The sequence below is a fragment of the Phyllostomus hastatus genome, unplaced genomic scaffold, assembly GCF_019186645.2.
Source record: "Phyllostomus hastatus isolate PE091 unplaced genomic scaffold, TTU_PhHast_1.1 phas_contig_34, whole genome shotgun sequence".
NCBI lineage: Eukaryota > Metazoa > Chordata > Mammalia > Chiroptera > Phyllostomidae > Phyllostomus > Phyllostomus hastatus.
This window is the reverse complement of record NW_025333857.1, coordinates 4,735,294-4,755,480: the sequence shown is the minus strand read 5'-3', so window position 1 is coordinate 4,755,480 and position 20,187 is coordinate 4,735,294. Positions and strand designations below refer to the sequence as shown.

Genomic DNA, 20,187 nt, shown 5'->3' with positions numbered 1-20,187 from the left:
TTTAGTCTTAGCCACCCTAAGTGAATTTGAGTCTGAGGGTCTGGAAAATTTTTATCCCTGGCACTATGGGAACTTTTGTCTGACATCTGGAACCATTGCAAGAGGCTGTTGAAGAGGGGCAGAGAGTACAAAATGGGCTAGAACACTGAAAACTAGAAAATACAGTTCTAATTTTCAAAAGGGTACTGTTTTAAGCTTGGGGTGGGGTGGGTATAATTAACATCAATTGCAAGCAAGATTTAGAGACAATATAGCCAAGTAGCTAAGAGCACAGCATCTGCAGGGTTGCTGTGAAAATTTCATAGTGCATCTGTGAAATGATTGGAATGTAGTAGGTACTGACCAATATGGTTGTTGCCATCACTCTCATCATAATTAAAATCACATTATAATGCAAGTTTTTAATAGATCATTGAGAGACTACCCAGAATCTTAGAATGCTTAAAACTCTATTCAAGTTACTTATGTAATAGTAACAATAACTCATATTTATTTTGATTTTCACAACCCAGTGAATTCGGCATTACTATTTTCCCCATTTTATACTTAGGGAAACTTGAGACACAACTAGATTGAAACTTTGTCCTGGGTAGCTTACTCCAAAACCTTTAACCTCAATTAAGACACCTATTTATGGGAGAAACTTAGACCTTGCCCTAAGGCATAGTCACATGCCTCTCCCAAAGATATATGTTTCTTGAACCTTTGTGATCTAGTCAGATGACCTGGATTCAGGTCCTGGCAATGATGCTAACTGGCTATGTCTTTGGGCAAGAAACCCTTCATGAACCTCAGTTTGGACTTCTTTAAAAATAATGGTACTTATTTCTCAAGATTATTATGAAAATTTAAAGAGACATTGCCTGTGTGAGTACCTCATAAATAGAAAACCATTATATAGTTATTAACATGGTGATAGGTAACAAAGGGAACTATGACTTTTGACATGATACCAAGAAATGATATGAGTAATGAAAAATAACTCATTTCAATGCAAACGTGTTTATAAGCAAGAGACAGGGCAGGGACAAGGGGAGACACTGGACCCCTAGATAGAAGAAAAGAATAAAATCAATACTTCCTTCTTGCTTCATTTGGATGGACTTCCAATTCTCACAAGAAAGGAAATAATATTAATCTGAGTAACTTGATAATGAGTCGATATTCCTCAACTAATCCATTTAGCTTAATATTGTGAGAAAATTCCAATATTTTTTCCTGTAAGAAAATCTATTGCAATATTATTTCATGAATTTTCATATACTGGGGCAAACACCTTTTAGAATAATGTATAAAAGTTCTTGTTTTAAATTTTAAAATGCTTTATATTTAATACAATACCTTAGGTTATAACGTGGCTATGATCTATCTCTGTGTTCTGATAATGAGAATAACTTTCTGATTAGTTATCTAATCAGAAAGAGGATTAAGGCTGCATCTCCAGAAACTCTCAAGAGAGAAGACAACCATCTACCTGGGAGCTTTTTAATTTGCTGAGGTGAAAACAGATGGACAAATAGGATAACTTGAAGACAAATAATTAGTGATGCTATCCTCTCTACATTCCTGACCATGTCCACAACTACAAAAGAGGTTGGAAATAAAATAGACTCCAAGGAATAATTGTAAACCATGGGGCCACCTGGAGGACTGGAGCCGGCCCTAACTCTTGAGTCAGAAAGATGTGGGCTTGAGTCCAGGCTCTGCCGTTAACTAGTTACCCTCCTGGGCTAAAGATTATCTTTGTGTTTCAATTTCTTCTTTGGTTAGATGAGAATACTGATACAAGTAACACAACATGTTTGGGGGATAAGTGGGAGAATGTAAGCAAAGAGGGGCAATGTCAGTGCTATGTTTATTAATCCAGATTTCTCATATTACCAGGTTATTTCTCATATTATTAACTAGCTTCATGGTCAATAGGGATTCCAACCATACCTGATCTATTCTTTGACTTCTTTCCCATAAGATCTGAGCACCTGACCCCCAAAATGTATAAAATCTTGGAAAATATTAGAGAACAACTCCATTTCCTCACTGTTGGTTTTTATGAGGAAGAATTTTCCCTAAGTACATGACTGGCCTTTCTCTGTCCTTTTACTAATGTTGCCTCTGGGGAAGTGGAGGAACTAATTCATTTACTCAGTAAATTTGAGAAGAACCAACTGGGCATACTCAGCTACAAGCATTACCCCCTGGGAGGTGTGTGCCCTCCAGGAATGTGCTGTTTGCTTTCCACGGCTTTCTGAAGGGAGAAAGCCATCCCTGTCCACTATTACATGGGAAGAGGAGGGTAAATCTAGCGTTTACATGTAGCACACTCACTTGACTAACAGACCTAAAGCTAAATCCTCAAGCCTAGCTTCTCTAAGCAATAAAAATGATCTGTTTCTGTTGTTTCAATCAACTTCTTTTGAAGCCATGTAGAGAAGAATGGTATTACAATATTTGTTTATTGGAGGCCCTCTTAGAGACCCCAATCCTATGCAAAGTTCACCAATTTTTAGAAGAGTTTCATTATGACCTCAATTCAAACATAACTTACTTACCTGCAGAAGTTCTGCATCTCTCTACCAAGCATGCACAATCTTCTCAAGAGTTTTTCAGGCTAGAGAGACCATGTTCAGTTACTGTCCAGCCACAGACACAAAGAGGAAGAATACTCAGAACAGAGTACCCCATCATCTGTGAGGTGTTTTGAAACATTCCACAAGAATCAGTGAGCATTTGGTTTGATACTCCCATGCCCTGTAGGTGGCTACTGTCCAGGGCCAGTGCTCTTCATGGAGGATCTAAACACTTCCACCCAGATGAAACCTCTCCCTCACCCAGCCTCATTTCTCAAACTCCTCTCTGGTTTAACTTCAAAACTCTGTTTAAATAATGGAAAAGAGGTGGAGAATGAAGGTGGAAGGGATGGCTGATGGTTCCTGGCCAGTGACATCTGCATCTGGTATGCACTCCTCTCTCACTCTCATGCCATGACCTCACCCTTTGCTGCATTTCTGGGCTCACTGGCTTCTACTCCATCAGTCTATCAGGGCTGATCACACCCTTCAGTGCAGCACTAACACCTAACGTAGGGCCCAGCACAAATAGGACCTCATGTTCTGTGGCAGAACTATGTGTCTAAATTATTTCTAATAAAATAGTGCACAAACAGTTCCTTTTCCAGCTGAGAGGGCCAAGCTCCTGGAATCATGATGAGACATAATCGACAAAAGAAACCTTCTCAGAAAACAGACGCTTCATGCAAAGATCAACAGCAGCAACTGACAGGTGCTTCCCCAGGCCAAAAACCCAAACAGCTCTCACTTTTGCATTTTCCAGCATTCACTGAAAAGTCAGCTCCTTTAGAAGCAAGCCCAGCTTTAAAAGAATGTTTAAAAATTCATGATAGATCTTTGGAACATCTTTGCATGGTGCTGTAAAGACCTCTACCTGTGTACTTTATTAAAAGAATATGTCCTTAAAACATGCCTCAAAGGAAAAATAATGGGTTAGAAGGGAGGTCATTCAGCCTGGGGAATTTTTTATCTCTAACATGAGAAGAAAATGTATCACATCACCTCCTTTACTGTAAACTACTTCTATGAGTTTTTTGCCCATCCTCAGGCTTTTGCCTCTGCTGCATCCACTCCCTTCCCCTCTGTGCTCCTTCATGCTGGGACGTGTCAGCAGGTCTCCTTGGCCCCTAACCTGTGTCCCTCAGTCACCCTGCACAACACCATGAAATTCATCTTCCTCGAGCCATGACCCTGCCACACCCCCCTCATGTGAATGTGAGGGAGGCCTAGTATGAGACCATTGCTGATAGCATTTTATAGCAGAAAGAATTCTGGAAAATCACTTAATTTAATTCAACTCTCAATGTATAGACACAAAAACAGAAGCAACCACACCTAATTCCCAGATAAGTGAGGTGAGGCCCACAGCACAGACGCAGCTGACAGCAAAGCCCCCGCCTTTGGGGCCAGTGTTCCTTCCACGAACCCGCGAATTTCTTAAAGGCTTAAGCAAACCTGACACCTAACTGCCCTTCAAACGGCATCTAACTTATCTCTTTCAATACAAACCTCTTTCATATACACACAGTTTTATTCATCCCCTAGGTGGGTTTTACGCTTTATTTTTTTTAAGCAACATAACTTTTTCTCCCTAAATGAAGTTTTACACATGAGAAGGGCCCTCGTTCTTAGTCTACCCCCTCCCAACAACCACAAAGACCCCTCTGATGACCTTCAGGTTTGACTCTATCAATCAGGCAACTCATGGGTTCCCAAGGCCCATTGCACTTGCTAGTGACTGAATCTCTGCCCCAGCCCTCTCCTCACTCATCCACCTGCCATCATCCTTTGGCCTTCAAGGCCTGGAGAGTTGCCACCACCTCTAGGCAGCCTCTCCTGCCCATGCTGCTAGAAAGTGACTCTTGTCTTTCCTTTGCTCCAAAGCCCTGAATATTTAAACCTTCTTCTCTACCCAAATAGTCTGAATCATTTCTTATTTTTATGCCTCACCCTCACCTTCTGGCCCATTTATAATGAGGGCCCACCCACCTAACTGGCAGCCCCTGCAGGTCCATCAAAGTAGGCTTTGAACACAACTGCCACTAGGCTGAAAGTTTGGCATGCCCCCTAACTTCTCCTGACCCTTCCCTAATCTGGCTTTGTTTCTGCTCATTCTTATTGTACTCATTTTGAACTTCTGCTTCTTAAGCAAACCCATGAATAGGGTTTGACTTGCTCTTCTTGAGTTCTGTACTCGTCCCCCAGCTCTGTCTCCCATTTGTTCTTTTTCAGTTTTCTCCTCTTGAGCTCCTGGAGTCTCTGCTAAGAAGGGGATGGCTGCTGAAGAAAGCAACTATGACCTCTCCTCACCCTGACCCGTCTGTCCACTGGATCTGCCTCTGGACTTGCCTCAGAAATGATGGGAAAACCAGGACTGACTGACCAGATACTTGTTTAAAACGCTGACCCTTTGGGTTCCACCCTCACTGTTAGAGGGAAGTGATTGTGATGCATTCTAATGTTTAAGGACTCCCTGAAATGGGGAGTTTCACACTCCAGGCCTGTCATATCCAGGGTCCATGTGCCAACAGTCATTTATGGAAGAGAATGGACAGATAGAAATGTGGTCTTCAGAAGAACTGAATTTCTAGCAGAAAAAAGGTCAGAAAAATCCTTAGAGAAAAGGAAGACAAAGTTGAATCATACCAGAGATTAGAGAGTGGCTCTTCCCTGACTGGTCTACCAGCTACGCCATCAGTGGAGAGGCTGCTTCATCCCCACTTGCTGCCATCTGTGTCTGCTGGCCCTTGTACTGTTCTGACTGGTAGTTAAGTGACTCTGAGATCACGCTGCCTGGGTTTGATGCCCAGGTCTATGGCTTTCAGAGCTGTAATCTCTTGAGCTTAATATGTAACATCGTTAAACTTCAGTTTCCTCTTTTATAAAATTGTGAGAATTAAATGACACTGTCCAAATAAAGCATTTGACATAGCACCAGGCACAAGGAAAATCTATAAGTATTAGCTTTTAATTTTTAATTATTCACATACTGCTTTCTTGAACTTAACTCATTTATATGTGCATTCTCCTCTTTGAACAGGAAATTCCACAGGCTTTTTCTACTTTCTCTCCCTTATAAAAACACTCAGTAAATCATGTCTCACAGGATTGTGGTGATGATGAATAAGACAGTAAGCAAACAAAACAGAAACAAACTCATAGATGACAAAGAACGAACTGATAATCACCAGATGGGAGGAGGATTGGGGGAATGGGTGAAAAAGGTCAAAGGGATTAAGGAAGTACAAAATGACAGTTATAAAAATAGTCATGGTGGTGTCAAGTACAGCATAGGGAATATAGCAATAATGCTGTAATAACTATATATGGTATCAGATGGATACCAGATTTATCAGGGTGATCAATTACTTCATAAGGTATGTAAATATGTAATTGCTGTTACACACCTGAAACATAATACTGTTTGTCAACTGTAATTGGATAATAAATTAATTAATAAAAAAGACAGTCAGTAAAAAGAGGTCAGCAGCAGGTCTGGCACACTACAGGCTCTCAGTAGTAGTGATAATCAAGGAGGCTGACCCACCTTGACCACAACCTGGGCACCAGGACAGCAGGTTTCCCTCGGCAGGTCTAATGTACTGCAACCTCCCTTCAGCCACTGGGCAGCAGAGCCCTTCGGAAAAACAGGAGCCTGGTTTAGAAGGCTTCTCCAGGCACCACACGGTGCAGCTGGCCAGAAAGCCTGTGTTGATTGGACATTTATACCTATTATTTTATGATGGGAATTTGAGCTCTGTCAGGGCACTGCCAGAAAAGCTCATCCTGAGTAAAAGGGTGCATTTTTGATACCAAACAGCTTAATTATGATTTTCTTATATAACCACAATGTGTAGACTTGCCAAAAGTGTTAAAAATAGAAGACAATAAAAAAATCAAAGAGAAAATCTCATCGTTTCTAGACCAGCTTGCATGGAAATAGTTACCTCACAAAAGCATGTGGCTGTCAATTTTTTCATTCATTTAGGGGAGTGTTATTTGTTTTTTCTATTGTTTTCTTTAGATATTTTATTTATTCTTCCCACACTATTCTTTAATGACAAGTGAGGGTGGTGACACCACTCTTCTTAAAAACAATAAAACCTACAGGGGGGAAAAAAAGCCCATATGAGCCTCCAGAGGCCTGGGGAATTCTGCCCAGAGAAGTGAACTGCTCAAGCAGAGCATGGCAAACAACCGCCTCTGCTGGCACTGGGCTGGGCCAGCCCCTGTGGTGAGCACTCACTTTATTTTTGGTCCAAGCACTGACTCCAGGAAGCCAATCTACTGACTTCTTTTTCATTTCAGATTATACGTTCATCCATAAGCCTGTTGAGAAAGTCTCCATTAGAGATTCCCTCCACTCACGCTGAGAAAGAACAGGAAAAACAAACACAGACATCATTCCTAGGAAAACAGCGCCCACCCGTCAAGAGACCAAAACAGGTGTGTGCTATCTCCTATTCTCTCTTTAAATTGTACTTTATTCCATATGCACACAAAAAGAAAGCAGCTCCCCAAGTTTAGTGTTTGATTTTATATAAGTGCCAGATGACTCAAATTCCTTTTAGAAGAAGGAGTGTGGGGATTTATAAAAAAAATGTTGATAAGCATATAACCATGAACATTTCTCCCATCAACTGTTGTCAATTAAAAAAAGTTCAAGGGCTTAATATAGTTGAAGATGGAAAAATACAGAGTTCCACAAAGGCAAGTAAGACAGCCATATAAAAAAAAAGGAATAAAACTCATCTGAACCACTTTAGCACATCTCAGATGCAGACCTTTACAAAACTGATCAAGAGACATCATTTGCAAATATTTATATTTTAAATCATAAGACCGCTGTTCCTAGACTGTAGAAATTGAAAGTGATTGCACAATGGACTGGTCATCATTTGGTCTCCCCTTAATTTGCCAGAACCCAGCGTGGCTTCTGCAAAAAGACAAAACCTGACAGACCACGCAGCATGACCAAGGAGCTCTGATTTATTTCAGCTTTAAAAGGCTACTGCACCAGGATCTTTGTTTCTGCCCAGAATGCAATCCACACGACTGGTCTCGGTGTCCTGAGTCAATACACGTTTTTCTCATCTGGCAGAGAGATCTTGTGAACTCTATGCACAACCTGTGCTGGCGACTCTGGGAGAGAAGAGGGGGAGGGTGGGGTAGTGCTGGGATACAGAGTCACTCCATGTGGACTGTCGCACCAGGTTTGCCGAAGGGCCCAGACAGGAAGAAGGCAAGGCCTTGGCCTTCAAGATGTCCAGTAAGGGAAGCTTTCCAAGCTGACATCACAAGCAGAAATGAATCAGCTGCCAGAAGAGCTAGGTCCCTAAACTTATACAAAGCAAGGAGGGCCTTGTGGCTTCTGGGAGCAATGACGGGACCTGAAGGTAGAAAGTAGGGGCAGCGATGCGGGGGAATTCCAGCCCCTTCTTGACCCAAAGGGCTAGCCAAAAACAGGGAAAGTCAAAGATGTACCCCATGAAGATGTTCCCTCAACATCATTAAAGGTCGTGCCCTCTTCCCAGCTCCTTACTCCACCCTACTCTGCTCTCAGGAGTAAGGGGAAAGAAAGGACCTTGGCATTCATTTGGGAAGCTTCCCAGATAGTCTAAGCTTTCACCTAGGGGCACCTCACCTGAGAGCAACCATAGATACCTGAAGATCAGTTGTTTCATTTTTATAATACTCTAGGACACAGGTGGCAAACACAAGGCCTGCGGGCTGAATCCAGCCCTCCACCTTGTTTTATCCAGCCCGGCACCTTGTTTCTACCCAGTGGCAGCGCTGAGCTCCTTGACCCTACTTAAGGAGTAGTTACAATTATACAGTCCTAAAATTACATTCGGCCCTTTGAAGACCCTTTGAAGGCTGCTGTGGCCCCAGTGAAAATGAGTTTGACACTTTTGGTCTAGGTTTAGGATGTACCTAATTTTATAAAGCCACCTCACATTGTGTGTGGGAAGGAGATAATGTAATTCTGATAATAATTTGCATTTCCTCCAACCATATCCTAGTAAACATAAGAGGGACCTTTTAAGTACAGGTGCTTTCTGACTAATGATGAATAAATGTACACATCATTCCATGGCCCAACAAAATCTCCTGAGGACTCAGGATTTAGAGAAATGACTCAAGTGGAGTTTCCCTAGTCCTTTGCAGCCCAACCCACCTTTCCTCACCTGTTTATCTGTTTATCTCCTCTCCTCTCCTGTCATCTGTTTATCCTTCTCATGAAGGCTGGCTGAATAAACCTCACCTAAGCCAGCAAACAAGTGAGGGCAAAGACATTTTTAATGGCACAACCCACATCATTGTACCCTAAGATAGTTGCCATGATGACAGGGATGGCACGAGCCTGCTGATTAGAACCTTCCTACCATTTCTGTTAGGAGACACACAGCTACTTCCTGCTCCTGGAAATTTTGGAGGGGCGAGGAAAAGGAAGACAGGGAGGAAAGAGATATTCATGACAAAAGCTGGCAAAGGCTCTTTGAGGATGTATAGTTCTTCTCTCAGGCTATGTAGCAAATAATCCCTTCAAAATGAACTTTGAAATCTAGAATGAAGGCATTTTTTTATCCTCACCAAAGGATATTTTTTCATTGCTTTTAGAGAGAGAAAAAGGGGGACAGAGAATGAGAGAGAGAGACATTGATATGAAAAACCATCTCATAGACGCCATGACCGGGGAACAAACCTGTCACCTGGGTGTGTGCCATGACCGGGAATTGAACCCACAATTTTTCCATCTATGGGATGATGCTCCAACTAACTGGACCACATCGACCAGGGCTCTAGAGAGAAGTTTTTAAAAAGAATTCTAGTGTTATATTTGAAGTTTAAAACAATGCATATCTTTTCCATCAGCAAACCCAAACCCACCTTTAACAATCTATCAAAGGACAATGAGAGTAGGCTATTGTGTCTGGCTGACTTCTAAGATGGCCCCATTGATGTCTGCCTCCTGGTATCTATGGCCCTTGAATAATCGGCTCCACCTGGATGAGGACTAGACCTAGTGACCCCAGGTGAAGAGAAGACAGCAAAAGGGATTAGGTTATAAAAGGCCTAAAAGATCAAGATATAAAAGATATAAAAGATCAAGACTTCTGTCTTGATCACATACTCTTTTGCTCTACTTGTTCACTTTGATGTAGCCAGCTGCCATGTGTGAGCTCTCCTACAGAGAGGCCCACATGGCAAGGAACTGAAGGTGGCTTCCAAGTCAATAGCCAGTGAGGAAGAAGGGCCCTCAGGCCAATGGGACTGAGTCTTGCCAATAACCACTGAATAAGCTCATCTCCTTCCCCAGCTGATCCCCCAGATGACTGCAGACCCAGTCCAGACCTTAGTGACAGCCTTGTGCAGGCCCCTGCCCAGGAGAGCACAGCCAAGCTGTGCTCTGATTCCTGACCCAGAGAAACTGAGATAATACACGTTGTTACTTTTAAGCCACCAAGTTTTGGGGCATTATGTTATGTAGCATGACATAAATAATACAGCTTTTAAGTATCACTGTTTATAATCACACCCAAAAAAGGAAAACCCCAAAAGTCCATTTGGAGGGAGCTAGTTCAATCAAGAGTGGAACATCCATACCAGAAATATGGGGCAGCCTTAAATGCAGTGAGATCGATAGGTCTGCACTGACACTGAAAGAAGTCCATGGAGATGAAAAAGTTGCAAAATGTGTGATGCTTCTAAAACATGGCAGATATCTAGATTTCCATACCTGTAAACTCCAGACAAGCTGCTGATCCACTTTTTCCATCTCAGAAAATAACAATTGTAGTTATCTAGTTACTATGGACAAAAACAAAATAGAAAAAGAACAAAATAGAGAAAAATAGAGGAGAAAAAGAAAGATCATTCTTGACTCTCTTCTTTCCCCCAAACTGCTCATCTAATCCATCAGTAAATTACACAGTTTACCTTTGAATTACCACCATATCCTACCCTTGTCACCACCTCCACAGTTACTCTTTCCATCCAAGCTACCATCCTGACTTTCTGGAGCAGCTGCAAAGGACGTGACTCACTGCCCTGTTACATCTACTCCCCTGCTATCTATTTCCAGACAATAGCCAGAGTGGTACTTAAAAAAGTGTCAGTGGAATCAGGCCAGTCCTCTCTTTAAAGCCTGTAAAGGCTCTCCATCACAGTCAGAATGAAAAAAAAAACAAAGTTGCTTTACTGATTGACAAAGCCATAACCAACAGATCTGGCCCCTGAATACTTCTTGTACAATTCTCCCTCTTACTTATCTATCCACATTTACTTCCTTGAAGTCAATAACACTCCAAGTTCATTATCATTAGAGAGGTCTATTAGTTTGCTAGGGCTTCCATAACAAAGTACCAAAAGCTGTGTGACTTAAATAATAGAAATTTATTGTCTCACAGTTTGGGAGGTTAGAAGTCTGAAATCAAGGTGTTGTTAGGGCAGTTAGCTTCTTTTGAAACCTCTAGGAAAGGCTCTGTCCCATGTCTCTCTCTCTGCTTCTGGTGGTTTTCTAGCAATCTTCAGCATCACTTGGCTTGCAGATACATCACCCCCAACAATGGTGCTCTTGCCAGGTGCATGTCTGTCTCCAATCTTCTCCTGTTTATGAGGACAATAGTTTGCATGGATTAAGGGTCCACCCTACTCCAATATGACCTTATCTCAACTAATTATAATTGCAATAACTGTATTTCCAAATTAGGTCACATTCTGAGTAACTGGAGCTTAGGACTTCCATATACAAATTGGGGGGTGGGGAATATGCTTCAACCCATAACAAGAGCCTGACAGGTGTCTTTGGCTCAAGGACTCTCCAACAGCCATGTCAAACTCTCTAAGAACATCACAGCACTCCAAGCTGCTGCCATTCACCCTTCCTCCCTCCCTCAGACTGGCGTTACAATCTGATGGCTCTCCCAGGCTCCCTCCAGTTTCAATTTGCCCCCATTTTCCTGGCACCCAGAGAAGAGCACTCTAAAGGGCCCTGTACTTGGTGGAACTCTGCTGGAGTAATCTTGAAATATTATTTCTGAACAAAGGGACCCACATTCTGCTTTTGTAGTGGACACTGGTCTCAAGGGGGTTGCCTTACTACATCTCTTGTATTGCTAATCTGGTCTTGGTGTCTTCTTGGAGGACTCAGAGTGACACCCCAGATGTCACCATGACTCTGGTCACCTCCTCCGAGAAGCCTCCTTTGCCATCCTCAGAAAGCACACCCTACCTAACCCTGTCTCTGTCTCCCATAACTCTGCTTTAATGTTCTTCATAGCTCCATCTGATTTCACTGTATGTTTTTATTTTTTGTTTGTCTTACCTTCTCCTTGAAGAGGTAAACTATTAATATACAGAGACAAAAACTTTTGTTTATTGTTGAACCCCAGCACTGATAACAGAGCCAGGCATGTGAAAGGTAGCCAATAGTTTGTGACTAAATTAATTTACTAAAAAATAAATGTTATACTAAGTTCACCCAGATCTTCCTTCAGTTCCAAACATATAAAACATAACCCAGAGTGACCATCTTAAGAATGTGCTTCACAGATATATAAAATACAGCTTTTTAAAAACACAGGCCAAAAATGAATAGAGAATCCAAAGCCAAAGCTCAAGCAGTAGGCATGAGAGCAAATGCTGCCTCACCAGGGGGGCTGAATCCAGATACAGTTGCTTAGGCCAGGGATTTTAATGACCAGGTTAGAACAGGTGATGTGGCCCTGAGCCCATGCAAAGTAGGAAATTGGAACTGAGATAACTTCATACAGTTAGGATTCTTGAAAACCTCCCTGAAACCTTCATGAATATGGGACTAGAAAAACTACCACTGAGCTCCTTTGTAGCTCAGGGAAGAAGTAAGGAGGTCTATATTCTGCCCCAGCCTCAGGGTGAAAGAAAATGCATCTAGTAAAGGAAAAAAAAAAAACCCACCAAGCTTGTGTCATTCACAAGTATCTTGCTCGAATTTACATTGTTTTAAGATTACGCAACAATCCTAAATTAATAAATCACCATAAAAATGTTCCTAGGACCACAGTAACCTCTATAGAAGCAAACTCAAATTGCTCTGTAAAAATATTTTCATAACTCAGGACTCACAAGACTCCCTCAGAATAAATAGTTTCTGTTGAAGAAACCAATCAGGGGGAGAGGCCATATACACAACAAGCAGAACTAGCATCCCAAAACTAATGGTTACAGAATAATATGATGAGTCTAAAAACTAATTATGTTTAAAAGTATTTTTAAATGAAATAGTCAACTTCTATGGAAAAAGAAAGGTCATGTTTAAAAAAGTAAATAGGATAATGAAAATTAAAAACACAATGTTCAGTTGCATATTATTTAGATATAGCTAACAAGAGAATTAGTACCATGAAGGATGGGTCTGAAGAAATTACTCATACTGTAGCAGAGAGAGGAAAAAAGTGACAGAAAATTTGAGAAGCTATAAGACATAGAGAATAGGCTGAGAAAATAAAATATATATTTGATTGAAGTTCCAGAAAGAAGGAGTAGAAGATTGTGAAAGAGGCAATATTAAAATGATAATGGCTGAGATAATTTAGCAGAATTAAAGTAGTACTTATGTTCTTCATTTGAAACTTCACAAGCCTCAAGCAGGATTCAAAAGAAACACACACACACACACACACACACACACACACACACACACTGGACACATTGTGGTAAACTAAAGAATACCAGAAGCAAAGAGAGAGGCGTGGAAGCAATCAGAGAGAAAAAGATAGGTTACCAGTCTCATGGGGGGATTCAGATTAGCAGCAGACTTTTCATCAACGACATAAAGTCTAGAAATAACAGAATAATATATTCAAAGTGGTAAAAGGAAATATCTGAAATAGCTATTCTACACCTAACTAAATTACTACTCTATAATGAATGTGAAATAAAAACATTTTCATACAAAGCAAAGACAATATCCAATTCATACACTCCCCCAAATTACACAATAATGTTTAATATAAAGTGAATTACATTAAGAAAAATTACAATAAATAATGATGAGCAAAGAAGGTAATAAACATGACAGCCAATTTATAAACACTCCTACTGTTTAAAAATTCTAAGATTATTTGGGGAAGAAGTTATAAACAACTTAGAGGTAAAATATTAGATATCAATAATATGTAAGGGCAATTACATTACAATATTCTAAGGTCCTTGTGTTGTTTAGTAGGAGAATACCAGTTTTGAATACTTTTAAAATTTAAAGCTAAGCATGCATATTGTAATTTTAGGGTAAATGAGGAAGAAATGGAATGCATAGCTTCCAAAGTAGTAGTGGAGGAGAAAAAGGGAAAAAAGAACACTCAAATGAGATATGTGCAGACAAATAAACACAGAAAGAATGAGCCACCAGCAGCTCCTCCCAAAAGGAAATATATACAAAAATGCAGTTTAAGCAAAAGGAAATTGATCACAGATATACGACATATAAGAGGAGCCAAAAGAAGGAATTTCAGGGCTATAGAAAGACATGAGATTCTGAAATATAAGAAAGAATTAAGAGCACATAAAGTGGTAAATATATAGGTAAATTAATACAAGTATTGATGCTATAAAAGAATAAAAGAAACAATGCCTTGTGGGATTTTAAAAAGAAAAAATACATAGCTTTAAAGTACACAAAAGGACTAGCATAGGGACTGGAGCAACATAAGCGGGACGGGTATTGTTCAGAGGAAGGTAAAGATATTGGTCACTTTAGAATTGGCTGAGTTAAAGATACATTCTGTAATTACTAGGTTAACCATTAAAGAATAAAAACAGGCAGTATAATTTTTGGAGTGGTATGGAAGAAAAAGTAGAGTAAGAATAAAATTTCAATCAATCCAAAAGAAGACAAGAAAAGAGAGAGGACAGATAGAAATTTTGGGACAAATAGAAAGCACAATGACAGACATGGATTAAAATACATCAGTAATGATAACATGTAGATTCACCAAATGCTCCAGGTAAAAGATGGTAACAGATTCAAATGCCTCCTGGGCAGGCTAGGTCACATAAATGAGTAAACAGCAGGTCTAGGAAAGCAACAGCTCAAATGCAATGGCAGCTGATGTTCCTTCATGGTCCAGGAGACAGTACAGTATAGTGGGCCCTGGGGTAAACTGCTGAGTATATCCATCTGAAGAAGGTAGCTCTTACAGATTTTTGCAGCCATGTACGAATGCAAACACAGTGTCCAGTATGTCAACAAAGCTGGAAATTCAGTGCTTTGTGGGAAATCTGATTTTTAAATATAGCCTACTGATTTTTTAAAGGAAAAAAACCACTAAAAAAAAAAAAGAGAACATGCTGTCAGACTTCCGGCCAAGATGGAGGCATAGGTAGACACACTGTGCCTCCTTGCACAACCAAAAGGACAACAACAAATTTGAAAACAACAAACAATCAGAACTGTCAGAAAACCAAACTGTATGAAAGTCCAACAACCAAGGAGTTAAAGAAGAAACATTCATCCAGACAGGTGGGAGGGGTGGAGATGGTCAGCCAGGTGGAGAGGATTCGCCACAAGGCAGCTGATGGAGGACGGGGAGGGCAAGGCGGTGGCTGGTGGACCCAGCTAGGCAGCGGATTGCAGAATGTGCAGTCCCACATTCGTGTGTGGATAAACCATGAGAAACACCTGGGGAGCGAGACAGACCGTGCAACCCAGGATTCCAGCTCCGGGAAATAACGCCTCAAATTCTCTGACTGAAAACACCTGTGGGTGTTGAGGTGGCAGCAGCAGAGACTCCCAGCCTCATAGGAGAGTTTGTTGGAGAGACCCACAGGATCCCAGAATATATACAAAACCACCCACCCGGGAATCAGCACCAGAAGGGCCCAGTTTCCTTGTGAGTAGTTGGGGAAGTGACTGAAAACCAGCAGAGAGTGGAGCAAGTGGCACTGTTCCCTCTCAGACCCCTTCCCCACAAACAGCATCACAATACAGGGATATGGGTTGGCCTGCCCTGGTGAACACCTAAGGTTCCACCGCTTACTACGTAACAGATGCGCCGAGACTAAAAAAAAAAAAATGGCCCAAATGAAAGAACAGATCAAAGCTCCAGGAAAAATACAATTAAGCAATGAAGAGATAGCCAAACTATCAGATGCACAGTTCAAAACACTGGTTATCAGGATGCTCCAGGAACTCACTGGGTACTTCAACAGCATAAAAAAGACCTAGGCAGCAATGAAGGCTGCATTATGTGAAATAAAAATCTGCCCTGGCTGGTGTGGCTCATTGGTTGAGTGCAGGCCTGTGAATCAAAGGGTTGCAGGTTTGATTCGCAGTCTAGCGCACATGCCTAGGTTGCAGACCAGGCCCCCCGTAGGGGGCTTGCAAGAGGCAACCACACATTGATGTTTCCCTCCCACTCTTCCTCCCTCCCCTCCTCTCTCTAAATAAATAAATAAATAAAATCTGCCCTGGCTGGGATAGCTCAATGGATTGAGCGCAGGCTGCGAACCAAAGCATCGCAGGTTCGATTCCCAGTCAGGGCACATGCCTGGGTTGCAGGCCACAGCCCCCAGCAACCGCACATCGATGTTTCTCTCTCTCTCTTTCTTCCTCCCTTCCCTCTCTAAAAATAAATTTAAAAAATCTTAAAAAACAACAACAAAAAAAAACAAAGTGTCGCAGGTTCGATTCCCAACTAGGGTACATGCCTGGGTTGTAGGCTATAACCCCCAGCAACCGCACATTGATGTTTCTCTCTCTCTCTATCTCCTTCCCTTCCCACTCTAAAAATAAATAAATGAAATCTTAAAAAAAAGAGAGGTAACACGTACTTTGTAAATAAAATAAATAAATAAATAAATAATAAATAAAATCTTAAAAAAAAATCTATAGGGAACCAACAGTGATGGGAAGGAAAGTAGGACTCACATCAACAGTTTGGAGTAGAAGGAAGAAAGAAACATTCAGCCAGAACAAAATGAAGAAACAAGAATTCAAAAAAAATGAGGAGAACCTCCAGGACATCATTAAATGTTCCAACATTAGAATCATAGGGGTGCCAGAAGGAGAAGAAGAAGAGCAATAAATGGAAAACTTATTTGAACAAATAATGAAGGAAAATTTGCCCAATCTGGCAAAGGAAACAGACTTCCACAAAGTCCAAGAAGCTCAAAGAGCTTCCAAAGAAGTTGGACCCAAGAATGGACATATCAAGGCACATCATAATTACATTACTCTAGATTATAGATAAGGAGAGAATCTTAAAAGCAGCAAGAGAAAAGGAGAATTACCTACAAAGGAGTTCCCATAAGACTGTCAGCTGATTTCTCAAAAGAGACCTTGCAGGCAAGAAGGGACTGGAAAGAAGTATTCCAAGTAATGAAAGGCAAGGACCTACATCCAAGATTACTCTATTCACCAAAGCTCTCATTTAAAATGGAAGGGCAGATAAAGTGCTTCCCAGATAAGATCAAGGTAAAGGAGTTCATCATCACCAAGCCTTTATTATATGAAATGTTAAAGGGACTTATCTAAGAAAAAGAAGATAAAAAATATGAACACTAAAATGACAACAAACTTACACCTATTAATAACCAAACCTAAAAAAAAAGCAAACTAAGTAAACAACTAGAACAGGAACAGAATCACAGAAATGGAGATCATATGAATGGTTATCAGTGGGGTAATTGGATGAGGAGAGAGGAGGAAAAGGTACAGAGAACAAGTAACATAAATGGTAGGTAGAAAATTGTCAGGAGGAGGCTAAAAATAGTATGGGAGATGTAGTAGCCAAAGAACTTATATGTACAACCTATGGACATGAACTAAATGGGGGGGGATGAGGGTGGGAGGGGGTGTGCAGGGTGGAGGGGAATAAACGGGGGAAAATGGGACAACTGTAATAGCATAATCAATAAAATATATTAAAAACTTATTAATAAAGTTTAAGTTTAAAAAAGTGGTTGTAATACCTGCTAAAGGTGGTCTCTCCTCCCTCTCATTTTTTTTACAGAAATATATTCTTCCATATAAACTGTAAGACTATTTTCTTTAATTTCTAAGACAAGCACTCCTTGTGAGAATACTAACAGAACTTTCTAAAATTTTACATGAATTATAAATAAATTACCTCTTTGTGTTAAAACATTTTTAGTCTTTCTAAATGTACAGAGATTGTTGTGTCTCCCTCAATAAAGTTTTATAGTTTCCTTCAAAAAAAAAAAAGAAAAGAAAATGCTGTCAATCCAGTAGATAGGAAGGTAGGGGGAAATGAAACAGGAGATGCAAAGAGCATGGTACATAAAATTCAAAAACATAAAACTAAAGACAAAAAGGCTACCCTTGCGGTTTTAAGGAACAACTATAAATGACACATAGACAAAACCAAGGGGGGATGGAATCAGGAGTGGGAGGTGGGAATGGCTGGGGTAGGGGAGTGATGGGTGGAAAATGGAGACAACTGTACTTGAACAACAAAAAAAAAAAAAGAAAGAAAGAAAAAGGACTACCCTTGCAAACCCTTGTAACATGAATGGAAGTGACGGCTTATACTAAAACACCACTGCGATCCACACCCTGTAATTTCCATCCTGTTCAACCTTATCATTTGGCTGAAGAGACCTAACATTAAAGGTTGGGGAAAACATTGAATATTCCAAACATAAAGTACATGGAGCACCAGTGGTCACCTAAAACTCCAAATAATGTTTGTTCCATCAGTTCTGCTTACACCAAGTCTCCCCTGGGGCTTACTGGGCACTAGGATTAATCTAGCTGTTAATAAAAATAGTGATGTTAAAAATGTCTGGAAGGACAGAAAAGAGAAAACAGAGAGGGGAGAAAAATCAACAATATTCACCTTCTGTTACTGATTCTGTTATCTGAACTAGTCCTGGATGGCAGTTCTTCCCCATGGCCTATGAGGTAAGGTTCCAGGGTCTTTCAGACCTGGCCCAGCCCAGCCCCCACCACGATGCCAGAGACACCTTCATCCAGGTTTGTGCCTCTGCCTTTGTTTCCCCCTCTACTTCAAACCAAAACCTCTGTAGAGTGAAGCATTCTCTAAAGGTTGCTTAAGGTTCCTGATGAAATCTTTGTATAAGGAATCCACCAGATGGCTGTTTTTAAACTTAGTTGGGCTCTGCAAAAGTATGTGTAATGAGACAAAGAAAATTGTGTTTATCATAATTCCAGAAGGCACGAGGGATAAATGGGCTGGCTGGATGGCGCCAGCTCCTGGCAATGAGGTCAGCCATTATGGGAACTAGACTCTTTTCCTAGGGGGTCTTGCCTGAGGACAGGCCTCCAGTTGAAGCTGTCTCACCCACTGTAGCATAGCTATAGGCCTGTGGTCTAATTTCTTCATGGGTTCAGGTAAATATTTGAAGGCTTAAGAGAGATTATTATCTCCAGAATACAAAGGAAAAAAAAACATTAAAAAACCCCACAAATGTTTAAGTAAATGTCTACAAATACATGGTATTTACTTCTTAATTGTTAAATCCAATATTCAAAGATATTTTATTCTATATGAAAACAATTGGTTAAATTTTCTCACTTTTTAAGAACACACAGCTATAGAACTCCTGAGAAATCAGAGCCAATCAAAGCTGAATGAGTTACTTATAGTCAATTTCAAAAGACAAATTATAAAAATACTTTTCATTTCTTGAAGCAAAAACTTACATTTAACATGGGGTGTGGGTGCCTACTGACATGTTCAGTATGTGTGTGGGTAGAAGACCCAGGACCTCAGAAAGTCATGAAAACCAGGTCCCGCACAGCTAGAGGGCCAGGGAGAGCTGATAGAAGCAAAAGCGATGCAGGGGGACATGGCAGATATTTGCTCACGGCTGAGGTGGTCGCTCCTCTGCTCCCTAATTCTCATGAAATCATTCATGAAACTACAGAACCAGGAAAATGCTGATTTCCACTGGATTTCTTGTAGAAATGGTAAAAGGATAAGGGTTGGAGTCCAGACCGGATTCTGAGTGGAAGTGAGTAGACTCCACAATTCAGAGGGGACAGAAAAACAAAAAGATGAGGGGGGCAGAGAGCCAAAGGGAGCTAAAGCAGGGGTGGGGAGAGAGCAAAGTGGAGGCCAACAGGGGTGGGGAAACAAGAACAAAATGGGAACCAGAGCAGGTGTGGGGGTGCAGAGAGCAAAGGAGGGGCCAGAGCAGGGGTGAGAGGAATAGTGAGAAGGAAGAGGGGCCAGCAAGGATGAGAGGGGCAGAGGTCAAAAAGTGGGGTCATAGAAAGGGTAAGGGGCCATGTTGAATCACAGTGCCAGGAATTAGGGTTCAGACCAAGTTTTACCAAATTCTTTGAGAGGTAAGGATGCCCCCAAGTGAGAAATGCTACATGTGTTTCCTAGTGTATGCTCTTCTGAAACACAACCTGTCACAGTTGTCTGGAGCTAAAGATGGGTTAAAAAGAGAAGTGACCAGGGGTCCTTCCTAAGTGCTTCCCTTCAGAGATTCTCATTCATTAGAAGAGAAGGGAGAAGGGCTGGTCAAGTGCTGCACAGAAGACCTCGACCCCACCAGGTCCCGCAGTACTATCACAGCAGCTTGCTGTCTACAGGTGGGGCTGAGAAGGTAGTATCTGTGATCACAGTTATAATGAACTAAAATTAAA

General features: G+C 41.0%; 1 protein-coding gene across 7 annotated transcripts in view; it reads right to left on the bottom strand.

Moving 5' to 3' along the window:
* The window catches only part of MOB3B (MOB kinase activator 3B), a 194,723-nt gene that overhangs the window by 133,488 nt on the left and 41,048 nt on the right, over nt 1–20,187 (bottom strand). For 2 of the 7 annotated variants that reach the window (XM_045840334.1, XM_045840340.1), the window contains exons 2-4: nt 10,977–11,177; nt 10,309–10,379; nt 9,274–9,370 (exon numbers count right to left, since the gene is read on the bottom strand). The exons of 1 other annotated variant lie outside the window; for it this stretch is intronic. The gene's annotated coding sequence lies outside the window, so the exon portion shown is untranslated. Of the gene's footprint in view, nt 1–6,813; nt 6,897–9,273; nt 9,371–10,308; nt 10,380–10,976; nt 11,178–20,187 lie in introns of all 7 variants that reach the window. 4 more of the 7 variants (XM_045840336.1, XM_045840337.1, XM_045840338.1 and 1 more) reach the window with 4 other exon arrangements.